This window comes from Monomorium pharaonis, chromosome 3 (assembly GCF_013373865.1).
Source record: "Monomorium pharaonis isolate MP-MQ-018 chromosome 3, ASM1337386v2, whole genome shotgun sequence".
Classification (NCBI taxonomy): Eukaryota; Metazoa; Arthropoda; class Insecta; order Hymenoptera; family Formicidae; genus Monomorium; species Monomorium pharaonis.
In genome coordinates, this window is record NC_050469.1 from 22,142,182 (window position 1) to 22,165,815 (window position 23,634).

At 41.4% G+C, this 23,634-nt stretch overlaps 1 long non-coding RNA gene across 1 annotated transcript; it reads right to left on the reverse strand.

The window, feature by feature from the left end:
• Window positions 1-1,858: 1,858 nt before the first annotated feature.
• On the reverse strand, window positions 1,859-18,137 carry LOC114255480. Its single transcript, XR_003626730.2, has 3 exons — window positions 18,126-18,137; window positions 10,662-10,665; window positions 1,859-2,386 (listed from the first exon to the last, which is right to left on the reverse strand). It is a non-coding gene; the product is annotated as an uncharacterized LOC114255480 (long non-coding RNA).
• Between the last annotated feature and the right edge of the window lie 5,497 nt (window positions 18,138-23,634).

Here is a 23,634-nt window from a genome sequence, read left to right on the forward strand (position 1 = left end):
AACAGCATCGTGAGATAAATGGAAGGAAAATACTTTTTCAACTTTTTCGTCACGTTTCCCAATCTACTTTCCGCAGCAGTCGGCGTCAAGCGCGACACACGATCGTCCACATCGAGCTGGCTGGTTACGTTTTTCGCGGCTTGTTCCCGCGGCGTGTTCCGAAGGTCTGAAGGTATTGACCGGTGGCCCTCTTGGCACAGCTCGGTACCAAGGCCCCCGGTAAGGCGCAGCGGCTATATGGCCATCCGTGCTGGCTGGCACCGACTATCGAACAAACTGACCAGTAGTCACGATATCCGACCGAACCAACCCCCGCGGAACACTTCACCCGACAGACTCGGCGATGCCGGACTTCGAATTTGTGGCCTGATAGTCACGACGCACGAATAAGGGAGGGATATAATGGTAATAAAATATTGAGGATATATATATATATAACGTCAATAAAAATACAAGGATTATAGATCGTACTATACAACGTGAAGATTCTCCTTTATTCAGGTTATCGAATTTTTTTTAGACACAAGCTGATATTATTATCATTAAATTAGCGTTATCATTCTTAAAAATTGCGCGCTCGCTTAATGCGAAATTTAAACGGATTACATTTAAAAATTCAAAGGATTAAAATTTGACATGTGCACGTCACGCTAAATGTTTTAGCAGCTTCTGGAAACTCTATCGGAGCACGGAGTTTCGTGTGATATTTATGACGTGGTCGGATCTTACAAACTCATCGTGTGAGACGCGCTATCGACTCATATAGGCCAGTCAAAAATAACTATTTTCACGTGAAAATTTTATAAGAATTTAGTGCAACGTTTGTCAGATATTGCACCAGGGGGATTCATGTTTTGCCACTTTTTATTTATTTTTTGCAAATATAATGATGTACTGTATAATTTAACTTTGTCATTTTAAATATTAACAATGACAATTCTCGAAAGGACAATTACATCACTTTCTACCATTAATATAAGTACGATTATTCGTTGCATTAATAGAGTAAAAATATAATCCTTTGAACGTATTTCAAAAATTTGGATGAAAAGTCCGCGACTCATTTTACTTGAAACGTCTAATGCATCTTCCCTGAGTCCCTTCGCTTTCATTCGTTGGATTTATCTGTAGTTATGAGGACCAGGACATCTCGAATGCGCGCGATCTTTTGTCCCCATGAAATTGGAAGAAACACTCAGGCAGGACGAGACGGAGGCGACGGCCGAGCTCTCTCACGGAGGTGCATCCGTTCTTCCATGAATAGGAAGCGCGCGTAATACATACGCGTGCTCACACGCTCACGGCGCGCAACCGGAGGAGATTCAGGGCGATCCTTTTGCGCGGCTACTGAGAAAGAGAAGGCAGGACGAGGCGAGAGGCGACAGTTGCGCGAATGGGCCCCTACGGGTCGCGAATGGGACCCTCGCCTCGGCTCCTCGGGACGCGAGGAGCGGCGCGGGAAAAAAGGGTTCGTAAAAAAATGATCGGCCAGGATCTAAGATATAAAAAAAGATTTGTCCCCCTTGCGCCGGTGCGCCCTTACGCACGATATCCTTTCCCGGAGGGCTAAGAACGTACGGCGATCACGGGCCCGAGGATCCGAGGGGGTTTTTGCAGCTGGCCCCGTCCCGAATTACGGACGAAAAGGATTCGGGGGTCCATTCTTCTTCCCTGGACGAATAAGCTCCAAAGGACCTGCGTCCATGCGAGATGCCTCTGACCTGCACCTCATCCTCTAACGCTGTCCTCGATTCACGTCGGGCTCCGAAGCCCTCCACTTATCGGTCTTTCTACCATTATGTCCCCTCGACTCAGAGACTTCTGTGTATACGTGTCTTCTTTTCTTTCTCTCTCTCTCTTTTTTTTTTTTTTTTATTGGGCTGGTTCTCACCCACCTCCACGGTGGGTGATACGTATTTCATATGCGATTATATTATCCGAGCTTTGTGTTTTGTTGTGTGACGAAAGGTATTATCAAAGGGTTGTCAAAACTGTCGGAGTTTATGCGTAACGTTTATATAAACGTACATATATTGATAAAATACTTATTTTAGTGAATGAAAACGTCCTTTCTAAATAAAAAAGATTTGTTCGATATTTTGATTAAAAATCCGTACAAATGACACATTTATCCATATTTCCAGATATTTTAAACATTGTGATATAACTTTTGTATTATACACGTAAAACAGTATTGTTTATAACAAAATGTTTCTTTGTACTTTTTATGTTAATGTCACATACTTGTTGCATGTTTATCTTTTACTGATTCAACGAACCCAATGGGCTAAGTTAACATTGCCAAGTAAGCCAAATAAATTATAAATTCTAGACGGTGGCGACCGTATCGTACCAGGAAATTTTAATCAAATGCAGATAAGCACTTCTAAACAAAGATACCAACGGATTATTGCGTATCTTCCTGCAGCGATTTCTATGTCGCTCTTCGTACGACGGTGTGTTTTTGTATTTACGAAACTTGGCCGCGTTTTGCTTTAAGTCTCCCGGACCGTCCGGATTCGTGTCCCCGGTCAGAAAATCGCGCACGAAAGCATCGGACAGGATTATGTCATATGGTCTAGCACGTCGGACGTCCTTAAACGAGATTCGTTTTCGTGGTCCAGCGAGAATCGTGAAAGATCACAAATTGCTCGGACAATTTTCTATGGGGGATCGATCTTCCTTACTAAATGCCCGCGCCTAGAGACGTCGAATGGGATTACGTTGCGTGAAACGAAAATGGATTCGCTCGACTTACACGCTGAAGGAAAGGTGTTTCTGGATAACGGACGTTAAAAGCGAAGCTTTTGACAAAAGCGAGCTCGGAAACGTTTTAACAGCGACTGATTGACGTTTAAAATCTCGATGAAAGTTTTAGCCTCAAGCAATCGTCGAAAAAAAAAAGTCTCTTACAATTGAATAGGAATAGGAATTTAAATAAAGACAATAAGAGAATATAGACATGAAAACGCAACTAACAGAGAATATGCCTTACTTTATAGCTGAATCTTCATCCTGATGCTTACTTGTGTGATCTTCTATATAATTGGAGGAAAAAGGAAACAAAGACTTGTTAGCATTATTATTATTAATTGATTATTAATTTAATATTGTAAAATTGCTAATCATGTTTGTCTTACAACTGTGTTTTGAAAATCAAAAAATCTATTCGGCGCACAATTCAATGAATTGCATAGAAATCTTATTCTTTTTTTTTTAATTAAGTGCGCGTAACATTAACGCATTCAGCATCAGAATGACAGTCGCCATTACGATTCTTACGAGTCCAATCTTCACGCACGCCTTAATGGCGGAGAATCCGAATTCTTATCTGTCTCTGAGTTTGCTATCGCCGTTATTGGAATATTCGCGCGCGACGTCATTGGCTCGGGAATATTTTCGCTCTGCGCTGCTTAATCCGACGAATAATCACGTGCTCGCAGGCCGACCGATCGGAGTGCGGCGGCTGCGATTGATAACTCGAACGAAGACGAGCGTGACTCAATGTCGGGCGGAGCTTTCGTCACACTTCGATGCAATTCGTGCAAATCGGGGGAAGAATAGTTGAAAGAGAGTGCAGCTCTTACATACACACGCACACACACACACACACACACACACACACACACACACACACGTGGACTAAGAAAAGTATTATAAAGATTAATAAGAAGAAATCTGTAAAATGCTTGATCAAACGGTCTACACTCGTTTGCTCATTGCAAACGTCATCTCTTGTTGAGATACCCTCACCAAATGCACCATTATCGCAGCTGTATCGTAGAAAGAAAGTCCGCGCGCTTAATACCGACAATAAATTAATTCCGGGTGATTTAAATCACCGAAAAAGAGCCTCCTGCCCGGAATTTTTCGTTCCTGGTCACGCAGAAGGTGGTGACGCCGCGTCGCCACACCACGGGTGAAGGAGCAAACAATTGTACAAATAGCGCCGTATTTCATGATAACACAACGTGTACAAACAGCCTTACGTAAAGCTGGCAATTACGATAAAACTGGACGGGCGAGAAAAAACATGCGCACCGCTCGCTCTTCGTGTACATAGCGAGGGGGGTGTGCGGTGGCTAAAAGACACGTGGCTCTTGGGTCATCGCAAGCAAGTTTTGCGTAGCAACTGATTGTCCCTGACTGCGGGGACGTCCGATAAAGTTCAGCGCAAATAACGAGAAACCTTACGAAAATCCATCTTATTACCGCTAAAAGTATATCAGAGCATCATTTCTCGTCGTTCTCTAAATTGGCAAAGAGAATGACAAAAAATGAAATAAGTTAAAATAGTAAATATAGTCAACGTGCCGCATTCTCTCAAGACTACTAAGATTCGCGATACCTATTAAAGACGCAGATTGCTTTTTATTTGTAAAAAGTATGTGTTGATAAAAACCAACCAAATTTTAACGATTAAAGAAATCTCTGTGTCATATCTAAATTTTTATTTATTTTTGCAATTTACGCGAAGGGCGAAATAGCGAATTATCAATACATGCTTCGAGATAAAGTAGAAAAATAGAAAGTAGAAGGTACATTTATAATTAAATGTAATATAATACACCGTGATATTTTACCCTCCGAAAATAGGTTATATTGATACTAATTAAGGCATGACCCGTCAAAAATTTAATTAAATTTGCACCGTATGTTACGAGCGCATGTGCAACGCAAATAGAAATTGCGCGTAGCGCAAACGTGTCTGCCTCTGTGATTGTCGCCGGTCTCTTATTGTCCCGCCCCAGGACGGGTCCTTCGCGAACATGTGTGCAGGGTTGCTTTTCCGCAGGTGCAATCCTGCGAGCCTGTATTAGCATTCCTGCAACCGTCTCGGCGGAATTATGTTTGGACGGGAGGTTGATTAATCATTATCATATCTTCGCGGCTAAGTAAAGAAAGTGATGCGTGAATCATTGGCTCGTAATATCGCAAACTCTAATCGAGTCGTAGGAGATAGTATGTCAGATTTTTCGAATTTTTTTAACGTTACGCTATAAAATAATTGACAATGCGCGCGACAATGTACATTAAAATAAAACTTGCTATTATTTCTCTCGCGATATTTATTTCCGTTCTAGACCTGCTTTATAATTTTGCTTCTAACTTTTTTGTGGAACATAATTTATTTTCTTAGACAATCAAAAAATACAAATTTGTAAAAAAAATCATACATTTATACATAGCTTTCTTTCATATAAAATCTTTCACATAAAAACTAATAACCTAATTTAATCTTTATATATAATCGCATTACATGATGCGTTTGATGAACAGCGTAAGGTATCTCTTATAAAAATCTAATATTAGGTAGTATTAAATTGGCTAAGAATTATTACTTATTTCTAGTATTAAAAGTACTAACAATAGTGCTCTTAAAATAAGTAACAATTACTAACCAATTAATACTGTTCAATATTACATTTTTATAAGAAATGTATATAGTTGACAAAAGTTTTACATTGAAATAATTAAATATAATAAATATATATATATATATATATATATATATATATTCTCATAAATATTTTGTACAAATAACTTATGTTAAAGGGAAAAAAAGACTATGTAGCCAGTTTTGGGACTAAATTTCTCAGACTTTTTTTTATTTTACGTTATAAAAACGTTACTTATTACGAAGTATGAAACAGTTTATTATAAAAATATTATCTGCTACATCATCTGCTAAAAAATATTTTCTAGTTTATGTTTTCAAAGTTTTATTTTTAGCGCTTGTTTAAAAAACAATGTAGTACGTTGGTACTGAAGATCTTTCTCTAAATGGTATTCGATTTAACATTATTTATAGTCGCGTCATCCTGTACTGTTATTATTTCTGCGGAAAGAGGATTGTTAATATAAATTTAGCAAATTATATTGAAGCAAATTAATGAATTTGTGGGAGCACAAGCGTAATCAGGTTCTCGCAAGTACAGTTTATTGTGTATTTTCATCAAAAACTGATTTGCATCCCCCTAAGTCAACCAAGATTAGCCCTCGAACCACCCTAGAAACGGAGGTAGGTGCCCTCTGACGTAGAAAGGGAGAAATCTCTGCTGCCCGGTCTGTCTGGTTTCCAGGCGGGGCATGCGCCGACTGTACGTCAGGCATCTGCCCTATCGATCGTGTGTGCGACAGGGGTAACAGGAGACTCCGAGAGACCAGGTCGGGGAAGAGCCCGGGTGAAACTCTCTCGCGGTCTTGTGTGAACGGGCCTTAACGCGCGCGCGTCTGTGTGTGTATGCGTGTGTAAGACTCCTGCGGCTAGGCAACCCAACTTACATGAGATTACGCCGAGCCAATAGCACGGCAGGAGCGCCCGTCAAAGGCATATCTCAATGTGTGGTATGAGCCGAGTCTCTAAAAGGGGATTAGAGCTCCTCGTATTCCAGGATATGCGCCCGCACACGCGCGCCCCGCCAGACACGTATCACGTTCATCGTCTACGCGAATACACGGACGTGCGGTTGCGTGCGTGTGTCCGTGTATGTGTGTGTGTGCGTGCGGTGTACACGCGGGGGCGTACGCACGAACGTAAAGGGGTGTGTAAGTGTGGTACGCACATCGAGCGCGCGGGAAGTCTTCTTTCTGAAAGAACGGATTGTCGAAGACGCGATCAAAGAAAAGAGCGAGGGTCACAGGTGAATAAACGACGGACGGATAGGGGTAGAACGGGAGAGCGAAGAGAAGATACGTTTTGCGAGATGTGTCGAGAGCACCGGGATGTTTCTGACAAGGCGTATTACGCAGATTTAAGGGATTCGCATTCGCGATCAGGCGTGTTACAACGATCTGTTCGTTGATCCATGCGGACTTCAAGAATTGAAAGTACAGAAGCGTGTTTTAAAAAAAGAGGGAGCTACAGAATTTTAAGATACCTGCGGAAATCAATACGAAACGTACCTTTGCTCAATTGCGCCTTATTGATGGGCAGCATGATCCATTACGCTAAAAATTATACCTTGCTATATTACTCGTTTTCCCTTTGCTCTAAAGCCAATCGTAATTTTCACCTTTATACGTTCACCAATGATAAAGTTTCACACTTCAAAATTATTAAATCAATTTCAATGTACCGCGAAACAATGGTATAAAAGATCACGTCGAGCTGCAATAACATCTATCAATTGCCTATCAATCGTGCCAATTGGTATGGCATTTCCGAAATCCAATTAGGAATGTCATTTCCGAGCGAAACCCACTTACGCCATTACGAGGAAGATTCGATCGTTCATTCGGGGCTTATCCCTCCGCCGTCGTGCCGCCGATGCGATCGCGGGAGAAAACTTTTCGCAGCAGTTCGTAGCCGCGAAACGAAAGTTCAACCGTCGAACGAAACTCCGACGATGAAATAGTCCAACGGTGCGAGGGGGCGGAGGAGGGGGTGGGGGAGGGGCAGGGGGACAGGAGGGAGCGGGTTTTCAAAGTCGCCGTTGACTTTCACCGTCGCCAATTATACGGGTGCGGGCGCCTTGCGGCGCTTTCGATTTTTGCCGCGGTCCGCGAGGTCGTCGGCGTCCGACGGCGTACCTTAATTTGAATAAATTTCCGAAGGAAGGTGCTCCGCGGCTTTCCCACCCTCGTCCCCCTCGAGCCTCGTTCGACTCCCCTCCCCTATCCCGTTACTCTCACCGCGGCGGCGATGCCGTAAATCGCGAGTTCACTTTCCGCACTTTTCACCTAGTTGGCGCGCTGCCAGAGCGACGGTAAAGGGGTGAGACGATGAAAAAAAGTCGCGGGAGAAGACGGAGATTGGGGAGGGGGGGGAGGGAAGGAGGGAGAATGCCGGGCCGAGGAACTTTACCTCACGGGGGTGCGAAACTTCCCCTTTAAGACGCAACGGTCCGCAAACCGCCGCTGGCACGAGCGACGTTTTACCTCACCGCGTTATTTCACGCTTATCCCCGGAATTATTTCGCCCGTTTCCCCGCTCGACTCCGTTTTTAAGCAACTTCGCGAACAAATTGCCACGTTTTGGTGGAATAAATCCACGGTTTGTAGCGCGAACAATTGCGGAGTGAAACACGATAGGGCGACATGTATCAAAATTAATGCTTCATCTGAAACTCTCTCTATTACGATCTTATCTCAAAAGTGAAAAATGATTGTGGCTCATAAAGATACACCTACATTTTAATATTCTGTATAATATTAATACTATTAGGCCAAAATTATTATTGAAAGAATTGCGTGCGAAAAAAATTATAAATGTTATAGAGCAACGTGTGTACACAATAAAATTTGTAACACAGGAAAATAATTTTGCAACTTGTTAAAGGAGGTTGAAAACTACACAGCTGCAAATATACGCTTGAAGAAACCGATCGATAATCTATTTAAAGTGTTCCCTCTTTCTTTGTTGACTCGCGCATACAGCGAATACCAAAAATACCGGACGAATTCCGCACGTGCGGTCACGGGGTGGCACGAAAGGAGATCATCCCGATGTCCAGTCCGTCTAGTGCCGGACCTGCGCGTTTCGCGTGGCAAGATCATACGGTGACGACCTGGGATCCGATTGGACCATAAGGTTTCGCCGGGGCGGGGTTCTAAGCCGGTTTAGGGGCAGTTTGTGCGTGGAGCCACCCTCCCATACCACTCTGGACCATGGAGGGTATGCGGCATTGCCGGCGGTGGTGACCGACCTACGGTCACGTGCTGGACAAGACGCAATAGCTCCCTCGTCATTCTTGGCACGTGCTGTACGCGTGCTGTCAGGTGACAGTGAAGATTTATGACATCCAGAGACATCGGTCAATTTTCATAATTATTAGGGTCGAAGGAAGTTCTCTTATTACTTGATGCGTGAGATTAAATTGATAGGATTTGCATTAAAACATTCTTATTTATCTACATGAATAATATTTTATCTACATAAATAAATTATGTAAAATATTCCAATTTTTCTGTCTAAATTTTAGAAGTATTTCAAGAGAGAACTTATTTCAAAAATCTGGTGACGTTTCTGTGACATTACGTACGAGATTGTTTATTACATTTGCACAATTAAGAAACAAATGCGAAACGTGTTATATACACAATTGTGATTATAGAAATTTTGATCGTAATTATAGAAATTTTGCTATAAATAGAAGACATTATGAATACTTAATCCCTTTCTCAATGGATTACAATTCCTATATACATTGATTCAATTCCCTCTATATCGTTTATTTATGCACGAACGATATGAAGTTGACACATCAGTCTTCGACTTTTATCTTGATTAATCTTTTACGAATTCACTCACCCTTGACTTCGTTGATTAATTTAATTAATTTAATTTTGCATTTCCGTTTAAATCACTCGGGACGCGTCCGCATGCACAAGTCCAGTATTATGTCCATCACACGGTGGACGAATCACGTGCGCGGCAACACACCACCACGCTTTTTCTCGCGGGGGAGAAGAGAGGGGGGGGGGCTAAGAGGAAAACGGCGGATCGGGGGTTGGTTATGTGACACACGAGCCACCCCTGCGAATGGCCGAGCGGAGCCCGGCCGCCAAACAATCGATATATGCGTTCAAAATGGCCGCCAGGAACGCCACCCACCCTACTCCAAATCTCCCTTCGCCCCGTCCCACGTATACCCCTTGCCACCTCATCCTCCCCCCTTTTCAGCCACAGCCCTCACCCCCGTCGAGGCTCTCTACATCCCTCTCACGTATGCCCCCGAAGCTCTTTAACTTCGAAACCCAGCCACTGACTGCCAACCAGCCAATACTACCATCATCGTCCCGTGAGGGTGTTTCGTTCTCTCTCTTCCTTTCTCTTTCCTTTCTTGAATTTACCCTCTTTATTCTCAATTCCTCTCCTTATCTTTCTCGCTTTTTCATTTCTCTTGATTGTCTTTTTTTTTCTTTGTCTGTTCAGCTCGCCTTCGGCGAACAGACTTGGTTTCCGCCCTCAAAAATGACGCCCTCGTAGATGGATAAAGCCTGTAAAATTTATTGCCTCACGCAGAGTGTTGCGACTATCGGGCAAGCCGTGCACGAGTCGTGATGAAAAACGAGGGGCCAAGAAGCAGCCTAGGCCGTAATCCAATTTGGATGCACAAGAACGAGTTTAAATTCTTCGTCTTACTGACGCGCCTTGAGACTAGAAATATTCCTCTCTGCACGTTACATATAATTTCTCTTTGTTGTATATGCGTTTGTTGTACGTATAATTTTAGCGAAATTAGATTGAATTTATTTTTAATTACATAAACATGTGTTTAGTTGATAAATTTAGTAAATATTAATTGTGATAATAGCGAGTGGTCAAGTAATTAAAAAAACGATAAGTAATAACGCACACTAAAAAACCTGGATTTATTTTTCAGCGTATACATGTATATTCTGGTTCTCATCTGACGTACCTCGCGATTGAAAAAGATGATAGGAGACGATAGTCACGGTGAAAAAGCGTAGATGAGAAGAGGAAGGAGGAAACTAGTGAGTTTATTAAAATATAATGGCGTTATCAGGACAGCCGCGAGAGAGTGAAGGGAAAGGCGTCAACTTTAAGAGGGAAGTTTTCTTAAGTGTTCTTAATTAGAAGGGACCTGTTGCTTCGGAAAAAACCAGGTCACGGTCGTAGACACGCCGACGACGACGACGACGACGACGACGACGCCCCTACCCTGCCCCCGTCCCATCCCCGCGACGCTCACTACCCCCCTGGCAACCCCCAGACGCAGGTTCGCCCCGACGCCCCAGACTCGTAACAGTCATTATTTTCTTCTTATTCTTCTTCTTGTTCGTGCTCCTTCCTACGTTTTCCTCGTCGTCGTCAATCTTCTCTCGTTCTTCTTATTCTCCTCCCCGCTATACGCCATCTTCTCTTTTTCCACGTTTACTTCTTACCCTCGGGTACAACAATGCTCCATAGAATATTTAGCAGGTCGCACCTCTTGCTCGCAGCAGAACGTCGTCGCTTTAAAAGAACGTCACCGCGACTGAGCGAGTACTCGAGCGTGGTAACGAACATGGTAATACTCACGTACCGGGTGCCTCGAGGATGCTCGTAGTCGCGAGCGATTACCTCGAATTCCGGAGCGATTGACTGACGAACCCCCGCTGATGCTCGTCTCCCAAAGTTAGACCTCGTCTCGATTCCTTCCATTCTTTCCTCACGACATATCCATTTTCTGAATTTTCTGAAAATTGATATCCTAGGATCCCTCCATGAATGATAGTCTATTTGACGTATTGAAACCTGGAGTGATCTGTTTACTTTGTTTCGGTACATTTCACTCGAGTATTTTCTTGTTCGCGAGTTCTAGAACGTAGAACGCCGTGAATGACGATAACAAATATTATTTTCATAAAAAGGACACAAAATAATGACACACAGTCGGTTACAGTTAATACGTATTATATATTATTAATACATATATGCATTAACATATTTTAGGAAAAGTAAAGAAGAGTCAGTGCTATGGCTTTTAAAGGTGTGACAATTGTTTTGTGAATGCGCAACTTTTAATTATCTGCCGATTTAAGTTGAATTTCTGTACTTCATAAGTTGTACCTACAATATATAAAATATTCTCAATATAAATGTAATTTTATTGCGCTGTGCATTGAAAAATCAAGAAATGTAACAATTTGGCCAATCGTCAATTCTACCAATTGGATCGCCATAGCTTTCATAACGTATTTCAATAAAAATCGACGCGCCCATTGTGCCCCAAGACTCCTGTTCGCGCCGAAGGACCTTGTAACGCGACACCGCGCGTGTCTCTTTTCTCGAGAGCTAGATCTTCCGGCGAAGGAAACACCGCTCGAAATATCAACGACGAACAGTTTCCACGTGCGGATGCGCGCATCTGTCGACGCGGCTTCCGTTCCAGATCCAGACCGCGAGTATCGAAGGAGAGAAGAAGAAAAAAAACGAGCGCGATGCAAATTCTTTTTTTCCCCGTGCCAACCCCCGGTAACTCGCACCGGTTACGTGTAACGGTTTTCGTCGCGGGGAAAAACGCGAAGGTCGTAAAGAACGGGAAAGAGAGAGAGAAGATAAGAGTACAGGGTAAGGGCGGGCAAGGAAGGGTTGAAGGAAGAGGAACCTCCGTCAAATAAATTTGAATATCGATGCCCATTGAATCCGATCGAAGGGGTTCGGCAGAAGTCTCCTTTCACATTGCGAAAGGGTTGCAATTTGAATATTCTCGCCGGGGTAACTAGGACGTATCGTCGGGGAACGCGGAAGCGAGAGGGAGGGGGGGGGCACCCTGGAAGGGGCACGTAGCGACCTCCCCCTTGCTTTTTTCACTATTTGTATACTTCGCGAGAGGCATTGTGCCCGCGAGGAAAACCCAACACCCAGCCACCAGCCCTGAGGCCATTCTGTTCCATTATTAAAGTAATCAGCGTCATTGTGACGGGCATTCGGTTTTGACTAATATAGAATATCGGTGGGGGGGATCGGCAGGTAACCCGTTCGGAGGTTAAAGCTACTTCTCGTAAGAGAAACAGTTTCCACGGCCTTCGAAATGTTTCGCTATCAAAAGAAAAAAAGATTTTGAAAGTCTTTTCTCGTACATTGCACTTCTTCCTCAGCGGCTGTATCTTCACGTATAGCAGAGAGCTGGGAGAGCTCTAAACTACAGTTAAAAAGTAGAGAAACGGAATGCCTGAGCAACCCTGATGTCAAGATGTGGAGAGTATGCATTTTGAAATTAAGATCTCTCACGAGAGAATCCTGCGCACTTGCAACTTTAAGCGTAATTAATAATTCTGCTTGTGCACAGTCGTGACATTCAATGGTCTGAATTAGATAGACGAATATCATTGTACCCACGAACATACATTATTGAATATGATAAGCTTATGAAACATGCGAAACTAATCGCGCGACATTAGATGCGAAATCAAATTTAGACTTTGATACTCTAGTCGTACGGCGACTTCAAACCGGCTTAATTTTTCATTTGCCGTTATGCAAAAATAACAGGGAGGCCCGACGTAGAGGACGGGGGATATTAAAAATTACGACGGGCTGCGCATTTGTGAATGCGGCCGGTTACCGTCGGGGCCGGAATTAAAAGCGGCGAGAAAGCCGAGTGTCCTGAAGTACCCTCGACGCGATGCAGACTATCTCCAAATCGCGAGGCCCATCGAGTGCCCTCGAAGATAAAAATCAAATTCTATACGTAACGGCAGAGGTGCGAAGCCCGTGCATGCATGGGTGATCGCATTGTCGGTCCCGGTGACGTCTTAACTAAGTCCCACGTATGTACAGTATGTATGTAACATGGGAAAGGGTCGCCCGTCACCTCTAGACCAAGACTCAGATACTCGATCGGTCAGAGATCGCGATTCTCCACATCTGCCGCGAGGATGGACGTCCACGGACTGAATTAGGACAGATCCTTGTCAGTGAACGGCTTTAATATAATTCCAAATGTCACGTCAGAACGTACGAGTGAAATGTAACATTGGCGAACGCTTGATGGAATTACGTAATCGAAATGTGAATTATTATATACACGTATACACAAATGTAAGATTTTATTTATCTGTAGAATTTCAAAACTCTCATTTATTCTTTAAGAAAACAATTATATTGCGATATAAATTTCTAGAGATTTTACTATATTGTAAACATACAATTAATATAACAGAAATTATTTATTTATTATAGCAATTTGCAAATATATTAATACCAGACAATATTTTACCAGAAAATATCCGAAGATGTTGCCATCAATTTTTAAAAATTATTTATACGCCGCTTGTCCCATTCGATTTCTACAATTATCCCTTGTTAGGAAGTCGAGGATCCGCTATTCATTCGACGATCGCAAAAGAGGAGTATCGAATCGTATTTTTTACGACAAATAAATGACTGCGGCGATTCGAGAGATCGATGCTTCCAACGAATCATTAATTATCGTCTTAGCTATCCGTATGAAAATCACATTACGATAAGCAATAGTTGTCAGAATGACTGCTCTGGGGTTCATAGGGCCTCTCTTCTTCCCCCCCCCCTCTCTCTCTCTCTCTCTCTCTCTCTCTCTCTCTCTCGCTCTTTTTCTATGAACTGAAAAAAACTTTCAGGTAGCTCGTTTCTCATATATGTACACGGGGGGGCCCCATCTGGGCCCCGTGCGTGTGCACTCGCACGGATACACGCGCGGCGTTGATGTGAGCGTGCGTGCGTGCTCGTATCAGGGTAGGAGACGCACATGGGACCCCATGGAATATGCATGCGTTTTGTATTCAGGAATATGTTAACCCTTTCGCTTAGTCTTTCGATTGGCGTCGCGGAGGTAACACCTCGACGACGGAGCAACGGTGTTCCCGGCTGTCTGTTGAGTCTGTTCAGGTGAGATTTTACGCTACGCACTTTCGGTTCGCGACACGCGTTGCGTTTTGTTTTACTTTCTCGTGCATGTGTTATTGTCATTGCAATATTGTTCACGAAGACGTGTGTTTGAGATAATAATATCGATGAATTGTGATACACTGACGTTAAATTTTTCCTTTATTTGACCAATTTTTTATACATACACACTTACATGCTTATTGCAAACGCAATAATGGGATAAAATAGGTTGTGTTACATTTTTTAAATTAATTTTCTTGCAGTAATGACTAATTATTAAATGACCAATTATAAAAAATAACCGCAAAGATTTAATTCGATTGTTTTTTGTATTATAGCTAACACTTTCTTATATTTTAAGTAATATTAATGTAAAATAATCCATTGGATATATTTTAACGAGAGAAAAATATTTATTATCTTCCGCAAAAAGAAATCAATTTGATTCGTTGTATTTCTGCAAATGTTTATATATTGACACGCCATAAAGTGCTTTCAGCAATGGCGAGTATGCGCGCGATATGCGTTACGAAAGATGGAAGTAATGCAAAAGTAATATCATGCTTGGAAAGCATCGTGCGCATATAATAACCGCCTGAAAAATATACGTTTATCGACGCGAAATGGCGCGGTAAAATCTCTCATCGAGTTATCGGTCGTTAAGCAATACTCGAATTCTTGCATTGCGACAAAACTGCTTTATTTGGATTTGAAGGTACAAATAAAATTATCGTGAAATTATGAGCTCTGTCCCGTAAAAAGGTTGCATACAATTGCAATGATATCAAACATTCTGAGGTTTCCGGTTGAATTGTTCATTAATATAATTACGGTGTTGCTATTAAAATGCAATCTTAAATGAGAACTTTAAAACATTTCTCGTTTGTATTTTGATATAATATTTTAATTGATTTAATAAATGATTGGGTTCAATAATTTAACGAATATATAAATGTATTATTATACATATAACGTTATAAATGAGTAAGTATAAGCTATATATTGAAAAGACATTTTATATTTCTTCTCTTTAGGAATATTTCTTATAGATTAATAATATTTAATTTATCTGATTTATTTATATGTTTTGCATATTTTATAAAGCCCAATTTTTATTCTTCTGCTTACCTGATAGATTTCTTCAAAGCTCTTACTTTTTATTTAAAAATATTTTTCATTAATATAACTAGTTAATATTTAGTAATATTTAATAATTGTATTAATAATAATTAAATATAGTAATAGTAACCAATTCAATACTAAATAGTTATTAAATGATCATTAAATATTGCTAAATATTTTATTATATTAGCTGAATATTTAATTAAAATTATATTTTATTAAAATTTAATAACTATTATGTAGGCTTAATTATTATTATTAAGCTGTTCTTTTAGTATAAGAATTATGAAACAATTGTATCAACAATTTAACTATCTTTTAATTTGCTAAACTTTATAAATATTATTTGTTAAACATTTAATTATCTTGGGTTTTTAAAATCAATTTTACTTAAAGCGCTTTAGTACCTCGATTGTTTGATACGAAAGTGCAATGTGGAACCATTTTGTAAAGGTCACCCTTCATTTAAGCTCTGGCGGCCATCTCTGCACCCCCGCGGGCGCTATCCCCGAGGTCATATTCCGTCCAATTGCCTCGAACTGGCGTGGTTTGTCGACTTTTTCCCCAGACTTCCCGCTGGCAGGCAGTTGACCGCTGGTCAGTTCTCGTTTGACCGTGAATAATTCGATTTTCAAATAGTAAAGAAACTTTTAGAAGTAAACCGTCTGAGCATAAAATTCAATCGAACGTTAAACAAGCTGTCCAACTAGCATTTCACCACCTATGGCGTTCATTTTGTCGCGATTTTTATTCAATATAATCTGCTAATGACCTCTTTAAGAATTAATATAAAGAACATATCAATATATTTAGAAAATATATTTAATAAAAAATATTATTAGTATATTTAATAGTAGAATATATTTTAAAACAGATTGTTCGATTAATCTAAAAACTCAACTTGATTTAAAAATTAAATATATGAATATATATTAGTATTGTAATATACTATTAGACTACTACAATATTCATTTCCTTACATAAACTCTATGTTATTTATTCTTCCGTGTCACGTTTATTTTTTCTATTATTCATTGTTCTATTATTTAATGTTGGCGAATTAGCTACAGTGTGTAACGCATCTAATATTTAAATTACGGCAGTCTGTCACCCAATTGGAAATTCCGACGTCGCGGCAACTGTTGTTTGACAAGCTACGGTTTGCTCGGGCTTACGAATCACGTGGCTCGCATAAAACTCGAATAAGTCTCCCCCTCCCTCCCCTAAGTTGACTTGCCGAACGCACAGGGCGAATATTAATTTTCGCGGGCTCGAGACGGGACGGTAGGTGCTAATAAACGATTAAACATCGGCCCGCCGATAAATCACTCGCGGAATATGGTGTCGGGCGTGTGCCGTGAAAAGGAGTGACCGAGCATTATCGTTGGCTTGAGTCCAGGTCAACGTGGTCGAAGGGAGAGAGATAGGCCCGAGTAAGAAACGAAAGAGAGAAGGAGAATTTGGTCGGCGGTTGAATTTCCGGTTTCCCATCCCTCGGCCACTCTGGCGAGGGTCAGTCGGACCCCCTGACACCCAGGTCGAGGGTCAGCCCAAACAACCTTTCCTCGGGGTCAGCCCACCGTGCATTACTATTCTGATTTACGGCCTACGTTTCCACGCTCGATCTACGCGGACCGCCGAGAGTCGATGACCAGAAAGTGACCAGGTTGTAGTGTCGCACTCCGACAGTGTTCAATTAATCTCGATTGTACTTCGCTCAATCATATTATGACGATGTGAATATCTTTTAATTGACGTCTGCATATATTAATAAAATTTCTCTTCTTAGGATATTCTTTGTAAAACAAATTAGGAAAGAGATATATAAGTTCAAATCTGAAGAGTGAACCATTATGTTTTCACTTAAAATTAGATATTGCAAGTTTGGGCAGTGAAAAACGTAAATACATTCAAAATTTGCTATAAAATTTAATTAAGAACCTTAATATTTTACGAAAACCGAAGATATCGTGATTAATTGTATATTAATATCATCAAACGCCAATTAAGTCAACACATGATGCTTCGACATGCAAGAAGCAGGCAATTAGCGGCGAACATGTTGGCATACACCGACGAAGTCTTACGAAAGAGCGAGATATATGTAAGAGACGTTTCGAAAGAGATTACTAGAATTCATCGTTGGCTTCGGCAGAAGCCTCAACGCAAATCCTCCGGGAGCTAAGGGACAGGAAGACGAGCGAATCACTCGCGAGTGGTTTAGAGCAACGGCGAAGATTTCTAAGAAGTGATGCCAAACACAAATTGGCGTAAATTGGCGGCGGTTTCCGCGCAGGACGCACTGCATAAGACGCTAAGCCACCGGCAAGCAATTGCAAAGTCTCAGCTACATCGAGCTGTACGGAGTTTAGATGTGTGGGCCGAAAGAGGACGGAGTGAGAAGTAGAATAGACAGAAGGTAGAGCCGTAGAAGGCAGTTTCGGTGAAACGGGACAGACAGGAAAGGAGGAAGGGAGAAAGACGAGAAGAGACAGAAGGGAGAGAGAGAGAGAGAGAGAGAGAGAGAGAGAGAGAGAGAGAGAGAGAGAGAGAGAGAGAGAGAGAGAGAGAGAGAGAGGTAGGGAAGAGATCGTTAGGCATCTTACGTCTTGCATCCAGCCAGGACGACGGAGGCTTTATCGTGCACCGTTGCACGTACAGTGTGCCCCTTCTGCTCCTCTGGTACATGTACGCTGCGAGAACGTACAGTAGGGTGGTTTTGGCAGGGCCACCTTCCCGCGTCCCGACCCCGAAAACCACCCCCTCGCTGGTAGCGAGGGTCACAAGCTGGCGTTGCACCGGTTCAAGACGTCCTCCGTCCTCCGACAACATGGCGCTGATTCACATCTCGTGTTACACTTTATCGAGGAACGCCTAAATGTATCCAACAGCGGCTTGCAGAAATGTCAATTGGCTACAAAGAAATTGCGGGCGTAGATACATCACATAGATAAATTAATTGCTTGTGCAGTCAGGATGAGAGCTACGTCGTGACAAATGTAATTATTGCCGGATATATAAAATAATATTCTTAAATAATTAGGCAAAAGACAATTTCCATTGACAATATTGATTATGGAGAAGAGGAGGAGGAGGAGAGGTGAGATTGTTCCCTACTTGATGCTTCGGATTGTCTCGGAGTTGTTATCGGTTGTGGCTTTTTCCGAGACTCGCGTAAGGAGCGGAAATTAGAGAAACTTCCGAGAGATCGAGTGGCTCGAGCACTTCCCTAGGTACTTCCCCGGCGAGCAAGTTCGAAACTGCTTCGTTGGGTATTCCTTATTGACTGGCAGGCAGTGGGAACGGGACATCTTGTGGCACGCCAGGGGAGGTATTGCTTAGGCAACTTCAAATTAATTTCAAACGCAGAGAGAAACAATACTTACCGATGCGAGTCTCGCGATGTGTTCCGTGATAAGTATTTTTCAACAGAAATCTTAAGTGGAGGGAAACTTAAAAGTAACAGGTGTAAGTTGTAGCATTTAGCATTTATGTGAAAGAATATTATGAACATGATATAAACGTGAAAAAAGTGTTTGAAGAGTTTTTTATGACAATTTTTCATTACAAATTCCCGTCCTTTTTTTACGTTTTTATGTCCTGTTTATAACATTTTTTAATATAAGTTTTGCAATTTACCTTTGCTACTTATTTTAAGTCCAGTCCTTCCCCCCTACCAGAAAAAAGATTCGCTCGTTACAATTGCCTCGATTTAAAAACAATAATTTGAAACTTGCAATGTTAAAAGCACAAGGCGCGCTCAGGATTCTAATTAATTTCCGTTAATTTCCACGAAATGAAATTAAATTTAAAACGTAAAGTGTAATTGATAATCACATAATTTTCTATGTTTAGAAAACAAATTATCGTTCTAATTCCTTGACAATGAATATTTCACCGATGCACCGATGCTCTTCGGTGCTGAGGAGTTACAATTTTCTTGATGAAAATTTTGCATCGTGCAAAGGATTAACGTGCATGCGGAGGTATTAATTGTACACATAGCGAGTACCGTTTGGCGAAATACGCGAGTGCGATGTTAATGGAATTCGACCCGGACGAGGTGGTTTCGAGATTCTATCTACCAGAACAGGGAGAAAGGCAAGGAAATGCGAACCGCCGCGCGAAGGGAGCGAACGAACGAGAGAGAGAGAGAGAGAGAGAGAGAGAGCTCATGTAATTACGACGTGAAGACTCGGTGAGGCTGCTGCTGCAGTTTCGTACTTTGGTAAGGACGCTTCCGTGCCAGCAAGTGCAGGCACTCGTGCAGCCCCGAGGACACGAAACATCCTTTCTGGAGGTGCCTTCGGGTCTCGTTGAGCACGGGGGTCTCCTCTATTCCACGAAATACTCTTGCACACTTAATCGTGTCGCATCTTGTTCGCCGATACTCGCGGATGCGCGCGCAAAATCCAGTGTACTGACGTAAAAGTTCGCGTTAGTTCTCGGAGAATTAAACTAGCCCGAAGTCTTCTCTGCACTGATGCTTCTCTGCCATATCTTCCGAAGAAACGTTTAATAAGAAGGTCATGTAATAGCGACTAACTCTCTCTGGTACTGACGTGTATAATCAGACGCGAGATTTTATTTACGGTTCGCAGTTAGCTCGATAAGGGACATAGAATTGTCGTGATTAAACCAAACACGATGAAAGTAATTAACGCAATAGTCGTGTAAATGGAAAATGATACAATTACTCATTGTTTCTGAAATATTTTGCTTATGAATATTTATGAAAATATCAATTTCAATAATGAATAAAAGTGGGATTGTATTTTATTCAAGATGCTCTTGTCGGCAAGAATGTTATTAGATCATGTGATCATAGATATAAATTTGTCATAATTACATCACAATTCCGCGCCAAAAATCTACGTCCTGAAAATGAGACTGCAATCTTGTAGCTATCTATAAATTATTGCTAGAAATAATTCATTTACACAAAGTATACCTTCGAGAACCATCTAGATTCAATTAAATGTTAAATCGACATTTACCCCGATACCAAAATTTAATTTCAATGAGATTCTACAGCGTGGTACAAATCTCACGATAAATAATGTGGCAATTTCAGATCCGTGATTATCAAGCTGTAATGATGTTTTCAGCTTCATTCTCGCTCGTGACAGTTTCTTCTGGCGCTTCCATTACTAATTCTACCGATCATACTATACATACAGTCGACAATACTGGCGTCGGGATTTCACCCGGCGATGCGATGTCGTGAAAACATCGAGGAAACTCGTCGCGTAATATACGTTATTCACGCGCGACGTCGTCATTTATTAACAATTCGCTACGCTCGCGCGACGAGCACGATAACAGATTCCGCGCGCGTTTCGGGAGCACCGTGGTGCGAAATATTATCACGCGGTCGGTCGGTCGAACATCCTGACGTTCGATGATGACGACTTCAAAGGTGGAGGAACCGACGATTTCCGCTCGAGGGACGACGAATCTCCTCTCGCCCCCCTCTCGTTCCTTCCACTCCGTCCTTCCGCCCTACGCGACTGGGAATCCATGTGCATGGGAGATCCCGTAGGATCAGGGTCTCTGGCCGTCTTAACCGGCAACACGATGGATCCCCTCTTTGGCAAGCCCAGAAGGTTACCATGACGACCAACACGTGACGTAACCACCCACCACCGTGCCCGCTGAAACAAATGAAGGCACGTCCTTCTACCACCCCCGCAACCCCTGGCCACTGCCACCGCCACCGCCTGGTCTTTCTCCTCTTACACCTTCTGCCATCTCCCCCCCCCCTCTCTCTCTCTCTCTCTCTCTCTTCCTGTGCTTCCACCTTCTCAGATCACCACAGAAGAATGTAGTCCTGGGTAAGACGACATGTGATGGCGAAGAGAATGCGGAGAGGAATACGGGGGACAAACGTTGTTAGGCGAAATTGAAAGGATCGCGACCTGAGGGATATCCGATCTGATCCGCGGATATCGGAAAGAGAGAGACCATCGTTCCGATCGATAGTTTTGTGAAACTACGTAATGGACGTGTATTATGTATTCTAGATCTTCATTGGAGATGATAAAATAGCGTGAAAGATATGTTTCCGTTACGGACCGATGATTTGCTAAACCTGGTGATTTTACAACGCAAAGATATCGCATACGTTGGGTGAAAAATGTAACAGTTATTATATGGACAAAGTTACATGTACAATTAATTGTTTCAAAGAAGTTTGAAATATTTTTTCAAGAACCTGTATAACAAAAAAATATAATGTGCCAATATTATAACGTACTATAATTATTAGCTACATTATTGTTATTAATGATTGCTGAATATTACGATTACAACTTAATACTACTTTTCATTCTGTTTCATTTCATTACAATTTGTGCAGATGTAACTTCAAAAACTATAAGCATAATACATACTGAGAGAAAAGATTGCTTGATTGAAATAAATATGTCTTTAGTAGTATTAAAAAAAAACTATAATTTTATATTAGAGCAAAGTAATATTTATTTCAAACAAATAATATTTACTTGTTCAATATAAATAAGTTATTTGAATAGAGTGATATTAACATATCTAATTGAGCCAAGCAATCTTTTCTATCACTTTTCTTCGCGTATATTTGGATCTTTTTTTCAAATGTTTGGCGAACGAAAAACGCTCATGTCAAAAAAGAGGTACCTTATATATGACATGTAAAATCGTGTCTATCATTTCTTTCGGTATATCCACGAGACACGCTGTCTCATTCCCCTTTGATTTTGTTCTGCCCTTTCTGATTTTGCCTGGGTACATCTTCGCCATTTTCCCGGCGCGAAGCCGGGGAGGATTTGATTCCGTACTCCCAACACGCTCCGATTTTTACGAAGTCTTTTTACCGATTTTACCATTCCCTCTGTCTTTATCCTCCTTGCCCTCTCCCCACTTACCAGTTTCTTTCTGCAATCCGTCGGATCCAGGACGTTATCCTTCGGCGGGAATACGTAACGAGAGGACGCGCGAAAAGACAAACTTCGAATCAAGGTGCCCGAAGGGACGGAAGTCCTCGGGCCGACGAAGAGTAAAAGGGCGGAAAAATATTCCTGAATCTTCCGCCGAATCTACCAGCACCCACTAGGTTCAAATGATTTCCTCTCTGTCCATCTTTTATCGGTGGCCGCGATTTTTTGAAAGAAATTCTTGTAACATGACTTTTATAAAAGAAGATAAAAGAGCATGCGTGCACTTGTGTCTCTAGAATTTTTTGTAGACAGAAAATAGAAATATTATATTATTAATTACAGTTTTATGTAAAGATTTATCATTAAAATTTGTTATATATTAATTGTAGAAATTTTATACGCTGTTATTGCATACTAATTCTTCGCAAACATTTAGAATGCATTACTAAAATAATATGCTTTTACATAAAATTGTAATGACTCAGGAATGGTCTTATAATATGATACAATTTATTTTCTGTTTTATTTTGTAGTACATTGACATAGCACTACTTGCCATAGCTATTCAATATCATAAAAATCCTGTCTTTTTTTGTTATTTAGATCTTTATACTTAAGCATTAAAAAAAAACATTCTATTTTAAATCATTATTACTAATTGCCGTAAAACAGAAATACATCGCATATAAAGTTACAATTTCCTATTATAATTTCCAGCAAAAATATAGTATTCTTTTGTCGACATGCACAAGGTACCTCGCAAAAAATTCTGGCAGGCTTTAGCGTACAAACAGGGATAACTCAGGGCCGAGGAAAAGGGAGCAGAATTTTCGCATTAGCAGCAGCCTTTGATGAAATTCGCCCTTCGATTTCTTCCAGCCCATCGCTCTCCCCGTCTCGCGTGCACGCTCGCATGCGTGTGCGGCCTCTTATTCTTCTTTCTTCTTGAAGCAATATGACGCGTCGGAGGAACGTCTTGGCGCCGCGTGCACGTGACACACTCGAATACGCGCGATTTCCTTTCCTTCGGGGGTCAATTTCCCCCGCGAGTTACATTAAGAATCATGCGAGCCCACGGTTCTAGAATTCCGCTCAAATTTGATATAAAAAGTAGAGAACTAATTCTCGACAATAAAGAACGGTCTGTGACTTTGTGATTGCCTGTGTAACGCGCGAGAGGATAAAGTTCGTTTGGAAAACTTTCTTGTTATAGTCAATTCTGGTTGATTTCAGGGAAAAAGAAATAATTTTGTAAATATAAATGAGAATTGTATTTTTAAC